General features: G+C 37.5%; 1 long non-coding RNA gene across 1 annotated transcript in view; it reads right to left on the bottom strand.

Moving 5' to 3' along the window:
* Positions 1-4,143: 4,143 nt before the first annotated feature.
* The window catches only part of LOC133558230 (uncharacterized), a 95,281-nt gene continuing 84,219 nt past the window's right edge, over positions 4,144-15,205 (bottom strand). Inside the window, exon 4 of the long non-coding RNA XR_009807914.1 lies at positions 4,144-4,335. This is a non-coding gene — a long non-coding RNA (uncharacterized LOC133558230). The remainder of the gene's footprint in view (positions 4,336-15,205) is intronic.

The following is a 15,205-nucleotide window of genomic DNA, read 5'->3' as shown; positions in this document are numbered from 1 at the left end:
TGTCGAACGTACCGATACCAAGCATAGCATCAGTGTTGGGTCAATATAAGCGTGAGTAGCTCACTACTGTATTCACTTTCAGTATTTTTCTAACTATAATATTGCTAAATAAATTTAAGGCAAAATTTCAAATTAATTATATGTCCTTAAAGTACAAAAGTATCGTTGAAATACCAGTATAACACTTGTCCTGTATGTACTTGGTATCAAGGCGATACCAATTTATGCCGTATCGTATGCACGCGCGTTTACATTGACCCCGAAGTCATAAACCAGATTTATTAAGCAAGCATGTAATGATATTAAGTGATACATGTACAGCTGTCTACTTTTAGACTGCTGCGTTTAGGTTCGTGTGGGAATTTTGGACATAAATATTTATACTGACGTGTAAAAAAGTATGCGTGTGTGTGTGTGTGCGTTTGTGTATATATATATATATACTTACGTATATATATATATATATATATATATATATATATATATATATATATGTACATATATATATATATATATATTAGGGCTGCGAATATTTGGGTGTCCCACGATTCGATTCAATATCCATTCTTGGGGTCGAGATTCGATTATATATCGATTCTCGATCCAAAAACGATATTTTTCCGATTCAAAACGATTCTGTATTCATTCAATACATAGGATTTCAGCAGGATCTACCCGTCTGCTGACATGCTAGCAGAGTTGTAGATCTTTTTAAAAAAAGCTTTTATAATTGTAAAGGACAATGTTTTATCAACTGATTGCAATAATGTAAATTTGTTTTAACTATTAAACGAACGAAAAATACGACTTATTTTATCTTTGTGAAAACATTGGACACAGAGATGCGATGCAAGCGTAAGCCACTGTGACCCTATTATTTTTTTATAAATGTCTAATGATAATGTTAATGAGGGATTTTTAATCACTGCTATGCTGAAATTATAACTAATATTGATACTGTTGTTGATAATATTCATTTTTGTTTCACTACTTTTGGTTTGTTCTGTGTCGTGTTTGTGTCTCCTCAATTGCTCTGTTTATTGCAGTTCTGAGTGTTGCTGGGTCAGGTTGGGTTTTGGAATCGGATCACATTGTTATGGTATTGCTATGTATTGGTTTGTTGGATTGATTAAAAAAATTAAATTTTTCAAAAATGAGAATCGATTCTGAATCGCACAACGTGAGAATTGTAATTTGTATTCAAATCTATTTTTTCCCACACCCCTAATATATATATATATATATATATATATATATATATATATATGTATATATATATATGTGTGTGTGTGTGTGTGTGTGTGTGTGTGTATATATATATATATATATATATATATATATATATATATATATATATATATACACAAACCCTGTTTCCATATGAGTTGAGAAATTGTGTTAGATGTGAATATAAACGGAATACAATGATTTGCAAATCCTTTTCAACCCATATGCAATTTAATGCACTACAAAGACAAGATATTTGATGTTCGAACTCATAAACTTTATTTTTTTTGCAAATAATAATTAACTTAAAATTTCATGGCTGCCACACGTGCCAAAGTAGTTGGAAACGGGCATGTTCACCACTGTGTTACATCACATTTTCTTTTAACAACACTCAAAAAACGTTTGGGAACTGAGGAAACTAATTGTTGAAGCTTTGAAAGTGGAATTCTTTACCATTCTTGCATGATGTACAGCTTAAGTTGTTCAACAGTCCAGGGTCTTGTTGACGTATTTTACGCTTCATAATGCCCCACACATTTTCAATGGGAGACATGTCTGGACTGCAGGCGGGCCAGGAAAGTACCCGCACTCTTTTACTACGAAGCCACGTTGTTGTAACACGTGGCTTGGCATTTTATTGCTGAAATAAGCAGGGGAGTCCATGATAACGTTGCTTGGAAGACAACATATGTTGCTCCAAAACCTGTATGGACCATTCAGCATTAATGGTGCCTTCACAGATGTGTAAGTTACCCATGCCTTGGGCACTAATACACCCCCATACCATCACAGATGCTGGCTTTTGAACTTTGCGCCTATAACAATCCGGATGGTTATTTTCCTCTTTGTTCCGTAGGAGACCACGTCCACAGTTTTCAAATACAATTTGAAATGTGGACTCGTCAGACCTCAGAACAGTTTTCCACTTTGCATCAGTCCATCTTAAATGAGCTCGGGCCCAGCGAAGCTAGCAGCGTTCCAGGGTGTTGTTGATAAATGGCTTTTGCTTTGCATAGTAGAGTTTTAACTTGCACTTACAGATGTAGCGACCAACTGTAGTTACTGACAGTGGTTTTATGAAGTGATCCTGAGCCCATGTGGTGATATCCTTTACACAGTCAGTTTTTCATGCAGTACCGCCTGAGGGAACAAAGGTCCGTAATATCATCGCTTACGTGCAGTGATTTCTCCAGATTCTCTCAACCTTTTGATGATTTTACGGACCGTAGATGGTAAAATCCATAAATTCCTTGCAATAGCTCGTTGAGAAATGTTGTTCTAAAACTGTTCTACAATTTGCTTACAAATTGGTGACCCTCACCCCATCCTTGTTTGTGAATTACTTAGCATTTCATGGAAGATGCTTTTATACCCAATCATGGCACCCACCTGTTCCCAATTAGCCTGCACACCTGTGGGATGTTCCAAATAAGTGTTTGATGAGCATTTCTCAACTTTGTCAGTATTTATTGCCACCTTTCCCAACTTCTTTGTCACGTGTTGCTGGCATCAAATTCTAAAGTTAATGAGTATTTGCCAAAAAAAAAAAAAAGTTCACAGTTTGAACATCAAATATGTTGTCTATGTAGCATATTCAACTGAATATGGGTTGAAAATGATTTGCAAATCATTGTATTCTGTTTGTATTTACATCAAACACAATTTCTCAACTCATATGGAAACAGGGTTTGTATACATATATATATATATAGAGAGAGAGATGAAGTAGTCTTGTTATTTTCCCACACCTATATATATATATAGATATATATATATATATATATATATATTTATATAAGTTTGCCACGGTCCGCTAACACACATCAAGAACGCCAAGAGTGTGCAAAGCAGTAATCAGAGCAAAGGGTGGCTATTTTGAATAAACTAAAATATAAAACATGTTTTCTGTTATTTCACCTTTTTTTGTTAAGTGGATAACTCCACATGTTCACACATAGTTTTGATGCCTTCAGTGATAATCTACAATGTAAATAGTCATGAAAATAAAAAGAACTCATTGAATGAGGTGTGTCCAAACTTTTGGCCTGTACTGTATATAAATGTATGTATGTATATATATATATATATATATATATATATATATATATATATATATATATATATATATATATATATTTATATATTATATTATATTATATGTATAAAGATATATATGTATGAATGAATATTATATATATATATACTGTATATATATATATATATATATATATATATATATATATATATATATATCCATCCATTTCCTACCGCTTGTCCCTTTTAAGGTCGTGGGGGGTCGCTGGAGCCTATCTAAGCTGCTCATCGCAGGGCTATATATATATATATATATATATATATATATACACACACATGTAGATATACACACACACATATATATATATATATATATATATATATATATATATATATATATATATATTGTATATAAGTTTGTCTTCGGATTTTTATTTTTATTTGTCACTACTTTATCCTCGTAACTTTACAACTTATTTCTTAAAATTGTACAAAAGCAAAAAAATAGAATAAAAAAATTAATAAAAAAAAAGAATGTAAGAAATTGTATATATGAAAAAAAAAATCAGGATTTACTTGATGAAATTACTATTACTTTCATACGATTTTATAACAACCCTTTTTTCTCCCTAATGCACCATTTTCTAGTTTTATTCTCCGAGCTTTGCGTAATTTTTCAAAATTTAAAATATAAAACGTTATTTTCTTAACTTTAGGACTTTTATTACACATAATTTCGCCTTTTATTTACATGGATTGAAAACGAGAACATGTTGTTCCTCAAAGATCTTACAGCAGTTGTTAAGATCTGTTAGCGTAACTTTATAAGAGAGTAGAAGTTAAAGAAAAAGCAAAACTTTTACCTCTGTGAACGTGTTTGACATTAAAATCATTTTTTTTATCTCCTGAGTTCATCTCCACTTCAGACGGCTCTTGAGCTCCACAGGGTGGCATGCTTTCACCTCAGCACATGCGCGCACACGTTCACGCACACTGAGTAGATGATGGACAAGGGCAGCTGTTGAATGGTGATGCTAGATTGATTCCCACAGCTGATGCATCCACTTTCAGCTGCAATCAAAGGCAGAGCATGTGTTTGGAGCGTTGGTTTGTCAACCTGCAGAAAGGCTGACGGCTAAAGGAAGGTGAATAAAAACATAATGATGCGTGTTAGCGGACCTTAACATGAACGATGGCTGTATGCCATAGAAAGCTCGTCACAAAAAGGCGGGACAATGACAAGGCCCATTAAGGCGCTGGCACAAACCATCGCACATTGAAGCTTTGCTGCACGCGTGACTGATAATTATCAAGCCAGTGGCTCCTTGTGTGATTATCATGTTGTTTTTTAAATTACCATGCAGCAAAACCCTTTCTTTGCTGCTTTTTCTTTGTTTGTGCTTTGTGGCAGCTGCCGGCTACCAAAAACTGCAATAAGTCAGACTAAACGAATCCTTCTGCCTCCTTTGCAAAGACAGGAAATCGGATATGTTTGTGTTTTGATGTGGCCATTGTTCTAAAAGACAACATGATCATAAATAAAACCTTCACTTTCAAACCCTCATTGTAAATACACCATATTATAGACCTGCTATTAGAAAAACAAGAGCGTGCATAAAATACATTAATTTTAACAAATACAGAATTCTACATAAAGAAAATAACACTCAGTTCTGATTAGTTGTCCGGAATTTCTAGATCTATACGATTCAATTATTACTTTTTTTTAACATTAATTTGATCCCAATCTTTTGATTTAAATATTGACTCAGTTTCAAATTTTCAATGTGATTTTATTCAACCTGATTAGAATTTCTTGTAATCTGTCATTACTGTGGATGTACCTCAGTTTTCTACAAAATATTCTGCCTAAAGTTTACTACCGTTTTTGTACAGTTATCGTAGATTAATAGCCCGCAGATCAGTCCGGACAAACGAGTGCCCAAGCAAAGAATTCCAATATGATGCTGACACACTCACTGTGTTTTCTTATTCTTCTTCCTCCAAACACGACGAGTTGAGTTTATACCAACAAGTTCTATTTTGGTTTCATCTGACCACATGGCATTCTCCCAATCCTCTGCTGTATCATCCATGTATCCATTTTGGTATAAACTCAACTCGTCGGGTTTGGTGGAAGAAGAATACTGAGTTGCATCGCAAGAACACCATACCTACTGTGAAGCATGGGGGTGGAAACATCATGCTTTGGGGCTGTTTTTCTGCTAAGGGGACAGGACGATTAATCCGCGTTAAGGGAAGAATGAATGGGGCCATGTATCGTGAGATTTTGAGCCAAAACCTCCTTCCATTAGTGAGAGCTTTGAATGGTTGACCAAATACTCATTTTCCACCATAATTTACAAATACATTTTTTAAAATTCCTACAATGTGAATTCTTGGATTTTTTTTCCACATTCTGTCTCTCACAGTTAAAGTGTACCTATGATGAAAAATACAGACCTCTGTCATCATTTTAAGTGGGAGAACTTGCACAATCGGTGGCTGACTAAATACTTTTTTGCCCCACTGTATATATTTATATTATTATTGATGTCTATTGATTTATTTTCCACATCAAATACATCTGGGGTAGTTTTAAAATATGTTATTTTTAGACCATGTCCTAAAAGAGTGGATTCTCAAAACATTAGAGAAACCCTTATGAAAGAATGCTAAATTCCTAGTAAAACAATAGTTAATAAAGATACTCTAATTAAGCATAACCTCCTTTGCAGAAATACAAAAAAAATTATTCCATCTACTCTCCTGTCATTGCGTCACTTGTGACCTGGGAGAGGGCCTTTGTCACAAATGATGTTGACTCTTGGCTCCCCTGATGTCTGACGAGATGCATGACTGGTCGGAGGCAGCGCTAACAGTTCCTTGTCTCCGTCATTCTTCCACCCCCAAATCCCCAGAGGACCCCCATCTCGAAAATACCCTTTCAACCTCATCACCTCTATCCCCACCATGGCCCATGATACCCCAGCTCTATTACAAGCCCCCGCGTTGCCTAGCAACTGCATGGTGGAAAACAATCAGAGGCTGTCATGGTAGGGATTTAATAGCAAGCGTATATATTTGTGGAGAGAGTGTAGAGTTTTATAGTATAATGAGACTCAACATGTACACACGTACCAGCAAGCTTGGAGGCAGGGATGCAAACCAGCACTTTGGAAGACCAAAATAAATCTCTCCTTACACAGACTTTTGATTGATGAATCTCCGCCAAACAATTTAAAACTCTATTCTCGTAGTGGTCCGATTTGACAGAATACTCGTAAAAAATAGTTTCAGGACATGCGCCTACAATTTTATTCTGAAAAGATAACGATTTTCTTTCAAGAGAATTTCCAACCCAAAAAAATCTCAAAATGTAATTTTTTTCTTACAAAACTACAGAAACCTTTTTTTTCCTCACAAAAATGTGTTCAACTTATCCATTCATCCACCCATCCATTTTCTACCACTTGTCCTTTTTGGGGTCGCGGGGGGTGCTGGAGCCTATCTCAGCTGCACATTGGCGGATAGCTGGGTACACCCTGGACAAGTCGCCATCTCATCACAGGGCCAACACAGATAGACAGACAACATTCACATTCACACTCACATTTACGGTGCTCAACTTATATATATATATATATATATATATATATATATATATATATATATATATATATATATATATATATATATATATATATATATATATATATGCATATAGATACATATATACATATATATATGTATGTATATATACATATATATATATGTATGTATATATATACATATATGTATGTATATATATATATATATATACACATATATATACATACAGATGAATACACACACAAACATATACATACACACACATATATATGCATACATATTTGTATACAATATATATTTTATTATATATTATATATGTACAGTATATATGTATACATATATACTGTATATATATATATATATATATATATATATATATACATATCATAACATAACAATAAATTACACATTTATCAAATTAAATAAATAATAATAATAATGGATTAGATTTATATTGCGCTTTTGTAAACACTCAAAGCACTTTACAGACAGAACTTATTACTCATCATTCATTCACTCCACATTCTCACGACAGTGGTGGTAAGCTACACTTGTGGCCATAGCTGCCCTTGGGTCGACTGATGGAGATGTGGCTATCTCCATGTATGGTAGAAATTTACCCGAAGAGTTTTGCACATGTCCTCCATCTGTAGTCCGACACTGCAGTCGATAAGTTATTTTTTTTTTCTCTATTGGTGTTGGGTAGACTGGCTTGTACATCATACACATGGATTTTACACTGTTGTAATTTCTACTACAGAGTAGCGTAGAGTTTGAACTAAATCTGTCAATAGACTTCATATGGAAGTGCTAAAAATGACACCATTGGCAATGGGGAGCAGACTTAAACAAGTTGAAAAATGTATTCGGGTGTTACCATTTTGCAATCAATTGTACGGAATATGTATTGAACTATGCAATCTACTAATAAAAGTTTCAATCAATCAATCAATCAACGCTGTCGCAGTGAGGCACGTAAATAAGATTGCCCACAAAACGGTGCATCATGAAGAGACGGTCAGAAAACAGTCTGTGAAGCATAACCTATGCAAAATGTGTTGACTTTGTGGCCAACTACCATATAAGATGTTAATGAATAAGAAACATTTTTTCTTAAAGATAATTATTTCTTGAAAATAAGTTTTTTTTAAATGAGATACAACAACTTTATTCTCATGAGATTACAATTTTTTTCACAAACACATGTACAACTTTATTTTTAGGAAATCACAACCTATTTAATTATACTTTTTTTCTTAAAAATATGTGAGTTAAAAATATTATAACCAAAAATATAAATTCCTACTTTAAAAATTATACAAACTAAAAATATAACATTTTATTCTGATAGGAATACAACTTTTTGCTAAAATATGCACAAAAAAATGTCTTGAGAATATGACTTGGCGATGAAATTATATCAATATATATATATATATATATATATATATATATATATATATATATATTATATATATATATATATATATGTACAGTATATATAATGAATTGATTAACGTGGACACCGACTTAAACAAGTTGAAAGACTTATTCGGGTGTTACCATTTAGTGGTCGATTGTACAGAATATGTACTGTACAGTGCATCCATCCATTTTCTACTGCTTATTCCCTTTGGGGTCGCGGGGGGCGCTGGTGCCTATCTCTGCTACAACCGGGTGGAAGGCGGGGTACACCCTGGACAAGTCGCCACCTCATCGCAGGGCCAACACAGATAGACAGACAACATTCACACACTAGGGCCAATTTAGTGTTGCCGATCAACCTAACCCCAGGTGCATGTCTTTGGAAGTGGGAGGAAGCCGGAGTACCCGGAGGGAACCCACGCATTCACGGGGAGGATATGCAAATTCGACACAGAAAAATCCCGAGCCCGGAATTGAACCCTGACTACTCAGGACCTTTGTATTGTGAGGCAGAAGCACTAACCCATCTGCCACTGTGAAGCCCTGTACTGTGCAATCTACTAATAAAAGTTTCAATCAATTAATTCAAAGTGATAGACAGGTAATCAATATTAATAAAAAATGCTTTCAATTAATATGCATATATATATATGTATATATATATATATGTCCATCCATCCATCCATTTTCTACCGCCTATTCCCTTTGGGGTCGCGGGGGGCGCTGGTGCCTATCTCAGCTATAATCGGGCGGAAGGCGGTGCACACCCAGGACAAGTCGCTACCTCATCGCAGGGCCAACACAGATAGACAGACAACATTCACACTCACATTCACACACTAGGGCCAATTTAATGTTGCCAATCAACCTATCCCCAGGTCAATGTCTTTGGAGGTGGGAGGAAGCCGGAGTACCCGGAGGGAGCCCCGGAATTGAACACAGGACTACTCAGGACCTTCGTTTGCATGTTCTACCCGTGACTGCGTGGGTTCCCTCCAGGTACTCCGGCTTCCTCCCACTTCCAAAGACATGCACCTGGGGATATGTTGCTTGGCAACACTAAATTGGCCCTAGTGTGTGAATGTGAGTGTGAATGTTGTCTGTCTATCTGTGTTGGCCCTGCGATGAGGTGGCGACTTGTCCAGAGTGTACGCCGCCTTCCGCTCGATTGTAGCTGAGATAAGCACCAGCGCCCCCCGCGACCCCAATGGGTTGTATTTGTATAGCGCTTTTCTACCTTCAAGGGACTCAAAGCGCTTTGACACTACTGGGGGGGGGTCCGCTGGAGCCTATCTCAGCTGCATTTTTTTTCTTTGTCAAAAGAAACCGAAAGTTGCGAATCAACATTGGTTGCATGAACAAAGGCACTCGCTCTCTGGTAACGGAGCAATGCATGAAGTGATCACTTATTAGTGGGAGTGACTCGCTAACAACCAATCAGTAACAGTAATAACTGTCATGCTTGACTTTTTGCTCTGCGGTTGATTATTTATGTGGAGTTATAAGATAAACTAAAATTGAGTGCTGCAAAGAAATTATCCATAAAACAGGAAAAGTCACCTCACCGCCACAGTATGGCAGTTTATGGATTTATTTAAACGGACCGTAATCAGACCCACATGCTCGTAATCAGTAAAACCACACCACCTTACCGCTCACTCTTGAGCCCTGCCCACACTAAAAAATGCAGAAAATAGTTCATGTTTTTTTACACTTTATTAAGTATTTCTTACGTAGTCCCTATTTTTGCAACTACATTTTTAGAGGTTATTGTTACGTGTTCAATATGATTTTAGAATTTTATTTTACATAGATTGTATGAGTGTTTTCCATTTCCTGTTCTTTCTGCCTTGAGAGCTGAGGGGATCCTACTAAGAGGAAGGTTACATTTTAACTAAATAGGTTGAAATTGTATATGTTTTTCTACGGGTCCTTATTTTCGATAAAACATATCATGAATCATCGGTATTGACCGATATAAAAGACTTATATCGTGATACAGTTTTCAGCAATATCGCCCAGTTTTACTTGAGAATATTCCTCTCTTTTCACTGAAATATATGACTTGATTGCCTTTACCAGGATACTATGTCCCAAAAATCAAACACAACTTGTAGTTCATATCAGTGTTCACCTAAAGTATTTGAAATGTACCTGGTTATGGCAAGGATTATCATATAAACAACACAATTTAATTTGACCAAACAAGGTATTGTGACATACTTGAACCAAAGAACTATGGTGTGGTTGGCTTCTTTTTACACTTGCATGACAATTAAAAATGCTAGAATCTTACTTAAAACATGCCACGTATGTTAATAAAGTTTTTTAATTCCCCCTGCCAGTGTCAGAAGAAGAGGGTAAAGATGCTCTAACCTTTTATGATGACTTTTGCATTGGGTGTTTATCTTAAAGACAGAGCAGAAAGCAGCAACATCAACACTATAAGCTGACAGTAATGTTCCACGCCTGATTGAACTTAATTTTTTTTGTTTCTCCTCATTTTCACATTCTAAAAGCAGCCACTTTTCTTTTTAAAATAGTCACCATTCAGACAGGACGGACAAATTAAATGATATGTTGTTTGTTCACTCTGACACGCTATTAAAGCCAATGAGCCTATATTTCAAATATATCACACAGTATTGCCAATATATTACAAATAAAAGAGTGTTAGAATAACACAAAAGCTGAGTCTCTCATTAAACTGTTTTGGTATTCATGTTCTCAACTCTTACTACAAAGCCACAGTCAATAAATAATAAGAGAACATATTTGTCGTTGCTGTGGTGATACCACATTGGGTGCACATCGCTCTGACGTGTTAGCACTGGCATTGATGACTTTTCACAGTGTGCAGGGTGTTCACATATTTGTTATATACTATGATTCAGGCTTATTTCAAAACATGCTCTGAGACAATTGGTAAATTTTAGTACACAAATTTAAAGTACCAATGATTGTCACACACACACTAGGTGTGGTGAAATTTGTCCTTTGCATTTGACCCGAGTCGAGCATTGGGCAGCAGCGGTGCGGTGCCGTGCCCGAGAATAATTTTTGGTGATTTAACCCCCAATTCCAACCCTTGACGCTGAGCGCCAAGCAGGGAGGTAATGGGTCCCATTTCTATAGTCCTTGGTATGACTATTAGCCTGGCGTTGTTGGTTTTTTTAGGCTTCAGAGGAAAACTATATACTGTATTTTTGGGGCTATAAGGCGCAGTTAAAATCCTTTCATTTTCTCAAAAATCGAAAGTGTGCCTTATTACCCAGTGCGCTTAACGTACGGCATAATTCCGGTTGTGCTTACCGACCTCAAAGCTATTTCATTTGGTACATGGTGTAATGAGAAGTGTGACCAGTAGATGGCAGTCACACATAAGAGATGCTTGTAAACTGCAAGATGACGCCAGTAGACAACACAAAAACTTTAAATGTTCCATTGAGAATATAAAACATTACACACGGCGCTCAACAATCCGCCAAAATGTTTATAGTACAACTTCGGTAAGCTATGAAAAATAAGGTGTATGTGTTTAAAATAATAGTTTAAAAGTCAAGTAACAATGGCACTACCCTTTACTGCTGTTCAATATATTTCATATAAAAATTGTGAGCTTAAATTTTTAAGCCTGTGGTCATGTCACACTTTTTGGGGTAAAATCTGTCCATTTTTACTTTAAAAATTTTGAAAGTCGCTTATAGTTCATAGCTGCAGGCGGAGCCTGCAGTAATAAACAACCTACTATCGCCTACTTCTCCTTTAAATATTTTCACTTCTCACAAATTCCTGCCCATGTTTATCCTCTGGAATATTTAGCCATCTTTTTTATTTTTGCCTTCATGTTCTTTGGTACTTCATTTACTTCCATAGTGCAAAATCAATGAGTTATTTTCTTATAAAGGATCACACAGAAATGTCTCACAAACACGCACGCACGCAAGCACACACACACAGGCAGGCAGGAATGTCTTATTATCATTGTTGGTGTGCAGCTATGACGTCTTGGACTGCAAAGCTGCACACCGTAACACAATTCTCACTTGGACAAGTCTGGAATTAAGGGTACTACTGAGAGTTCATTAAAAGGTCTCGGTGTAATAGCTAGATGAAGTCTACTGGAAAACATACTTTGTCCAAAATGCCCTTTCCAGCCTTTTTGCATATTTATGTCGTCGTGGCTGAACATTACCTCAGGCTATATGTAAGCCTTTTTGTGACGCCAAGAAAAAATGCCGTGCTCTCCTTTTAAAATAACATTTTAGCAATTCAAACTGTTGCAAAGTTTGCACATGTAAATAAGGCTGTATTGTAGCTGAGATAGGCACCAGCGGCTCCTGCGACCCAAAAGGGAATAAGCGGTATAAAATGGCTAGATGGATGGATGAGGGGGATTCTGGTAAACAATCCAAAGACATGTTTTAAAATATGTTATGAGCTGTGAAAAAGTGAAAAACAGATATGCCTTCATATTTTGTTCATTACAGTTGAATCTCTATTGCAATTGAAATGTTATAGCATCCAAGTCAAATTAGCTTTTCTGGGATCCTCATGATGACGCTAAAATTGCTTTCCAAGCGGTGCTTTCAGTTGTTTTTTTTCCATGAAATAGCTCTCCAGTAATTACTTTGCAATGGTTTGCTCCTTTTGCATACATGCTGTTAGCATATGTGATTGTGTTAGCAGCCTGCTGTTGTCTCCTAGCACAATACCAACGCAGGAATGCATTTATTGACTCAGTGTTCCCCAAACTGAGGGTGTCGACCCCAAAATAGGTAGCTTTTTTGGGATCAACAATTGTCAGAGATAATGGTAATTAATCGCCATGAGGCACACCATTTCTTGGTGGATTCTTGTCTGCTGCATTCATAACCACTACATCACTAACAGTGTTAGTAAAAAAGGATTTACATAGTTACAGCGTTTATAACGGGTAATATAATTAATTGCTTTTAGGTACGTTTCAACACCGTTACCAATGCGTTTGATGTAACCTGGCATGCTACTTTTGATGTGGGTGTATTTAAACCAGACAGCGTCAGAAGCACAGCAAGTTCAATGCAGGAAGTAACATTTTATTAATGAAAGAAACAACCAACACCACACTAAAATGAGTAGTACGGTGTAGAAGTGCTTGTAGTTAGAGCATGCTGCATGTTGATCTGGTTTGCTACTCTCTGCTTTCAGCTACTGCTGGCTAGACCTCCATGCGGGAGATGAACAAAGGAGCAGAGTGCGTTAGTCTACTCTTGCCGGTACACAGCCTCTCCACCGCCAAGACTCTTGCAGTGCCTCCTGGTGGCCACACACGGTTATGTGTCCTTGCGGACACTAAACCTAACTGTAGGGGGTCGGGGACCATCAGTGAGCCCCAGAAGTGATGAGTGCAGGCACACCGATGTGTGGACACACACTGGTGCCTTGCCAACCACTGTCCCAGCTGTGGATAAATAACATGGGCAGGTGGGGCTCATACCTATGGTTGGCAACCCACCTAGGAGAAGGAAATGTGAGTCCACTGGAACATCGCAGCTTGAGTTCTGCAAGCTTGCCCTGCTAGGCAACAAACTACCTGACATGTGGTCTCCCTCCAAATCTGGAGACCTTTTGAAACCAGAGAACTACCAAAGCATCAGCCTAATTCTATTGCTGCAAAGGTCCTCAACCGCAAGATTCTAAACCGGATTTGCCATGTCATCGACCCTCATCTGAGGGAAAATCAAAACGGCTTTCAAGAAGACAGAACCACACTTGCCCAGATCCGGGCCCTGAGGAGACTAATCAAGGAGGCGAAGAAGAACAATCTGACAGCTGTATTGTGATTTATTGACTTTAAAAAGGCTTTTGACCTAATACATAGAGGCATCATGATGAGGATCATGAAGGCTTATGGTTTCCCTCCCAACTTGCTTTTGTCAATAGAGATCATGTATGCAGGTACACGGGCCAAGGTGGTTGCAGTGAGGAGTTTTACATTCTGGCTGGGGTAATGCAGGGAGATTCCCGAGCCCCCTTACTCTTTGTCTTAGTCCTGAACTACGTGCTCAGGAAGGCCATCAATGGACGATAGCAGGATCCTGGCCTTACTCACCAAGGAGGGCAAGAAGACACCCTGCAGTAGTCCTGACTGACCTAGACTACGCGGACGACATCTGCCGGCTCTCCAACCACATGGAGCAAGCACAAGAGCTCTTGAGCAGAGTGGAATCAAGGTTTGCCAAGGTTGGCCTTTGATTGAGTACCAAGAAAACTGAGGTGGTCACCTATAACATCCAAGCGGAACATCTACCTCTCACAACAACAGGAGGCACTGTTTTGAAGGAAGTCAATTCAAAATCCTGGTCTCATGGGTCAACTCTACGCGACGGAAGAATCTGTTCCCCTAAAGGCAGTGAATGCTGGACACTGCCGCCAACACTGCTGAAGGCTCTGGACGGATGCTACACCCGGATGTTACATGTCGTTCTCACCATCAACAAAGGCGCAATGTTACCAATGAGAATATGAACGTTGGAATATTCAGGGTGTACCAACAAAATAGCAGCCAGGTGGATGAGACTCGCAGGTTACTTCCAAAGACACCAAGAGCTGCCAGCCAGCACACTGTTGTTGTGGGAACCAACAGAGGGGAAACGGTCACGAGGACGTCCCACAAAAAGATGCGGAAGCGCGAAGCACCATTGAACTGGTGAAATGTATAGAGAACCGGGATGACTGGGAACGACGAAAGAATGCTCATCTGAGGACAACCTCGAGAGAGAGGAAGAGGCAACATCCCACAGCAAACAACATACACACACACACATACACCAACACACACACGCCTACTAGTACTACTACGAGGGAATAGTGAACAACAAATCAAGGATTGTAATAAAAAGCTCGCAATCATAAAATACCC

Source organism: Nerophis ophidion, linkage group LG08 (genome assembly GCF_033978795.1).
Source record: "Nerophis ophidion isolate RoL-2023_Sa linkage group LG08, RoL_Noph_v1.0, whole genome shotgun sequence".
NCBI lineage: Eukaryota > Metazoa > Chordata > Actinopteri > Syngnathiformes > Syngnathidae > Nerophis > Nerophis ophidion.
The sequence above is the reverse complement of the archived record's forward strand: the minus strand, read 5'-3'. Positions and strand labels throughout refer to the sequence as shown.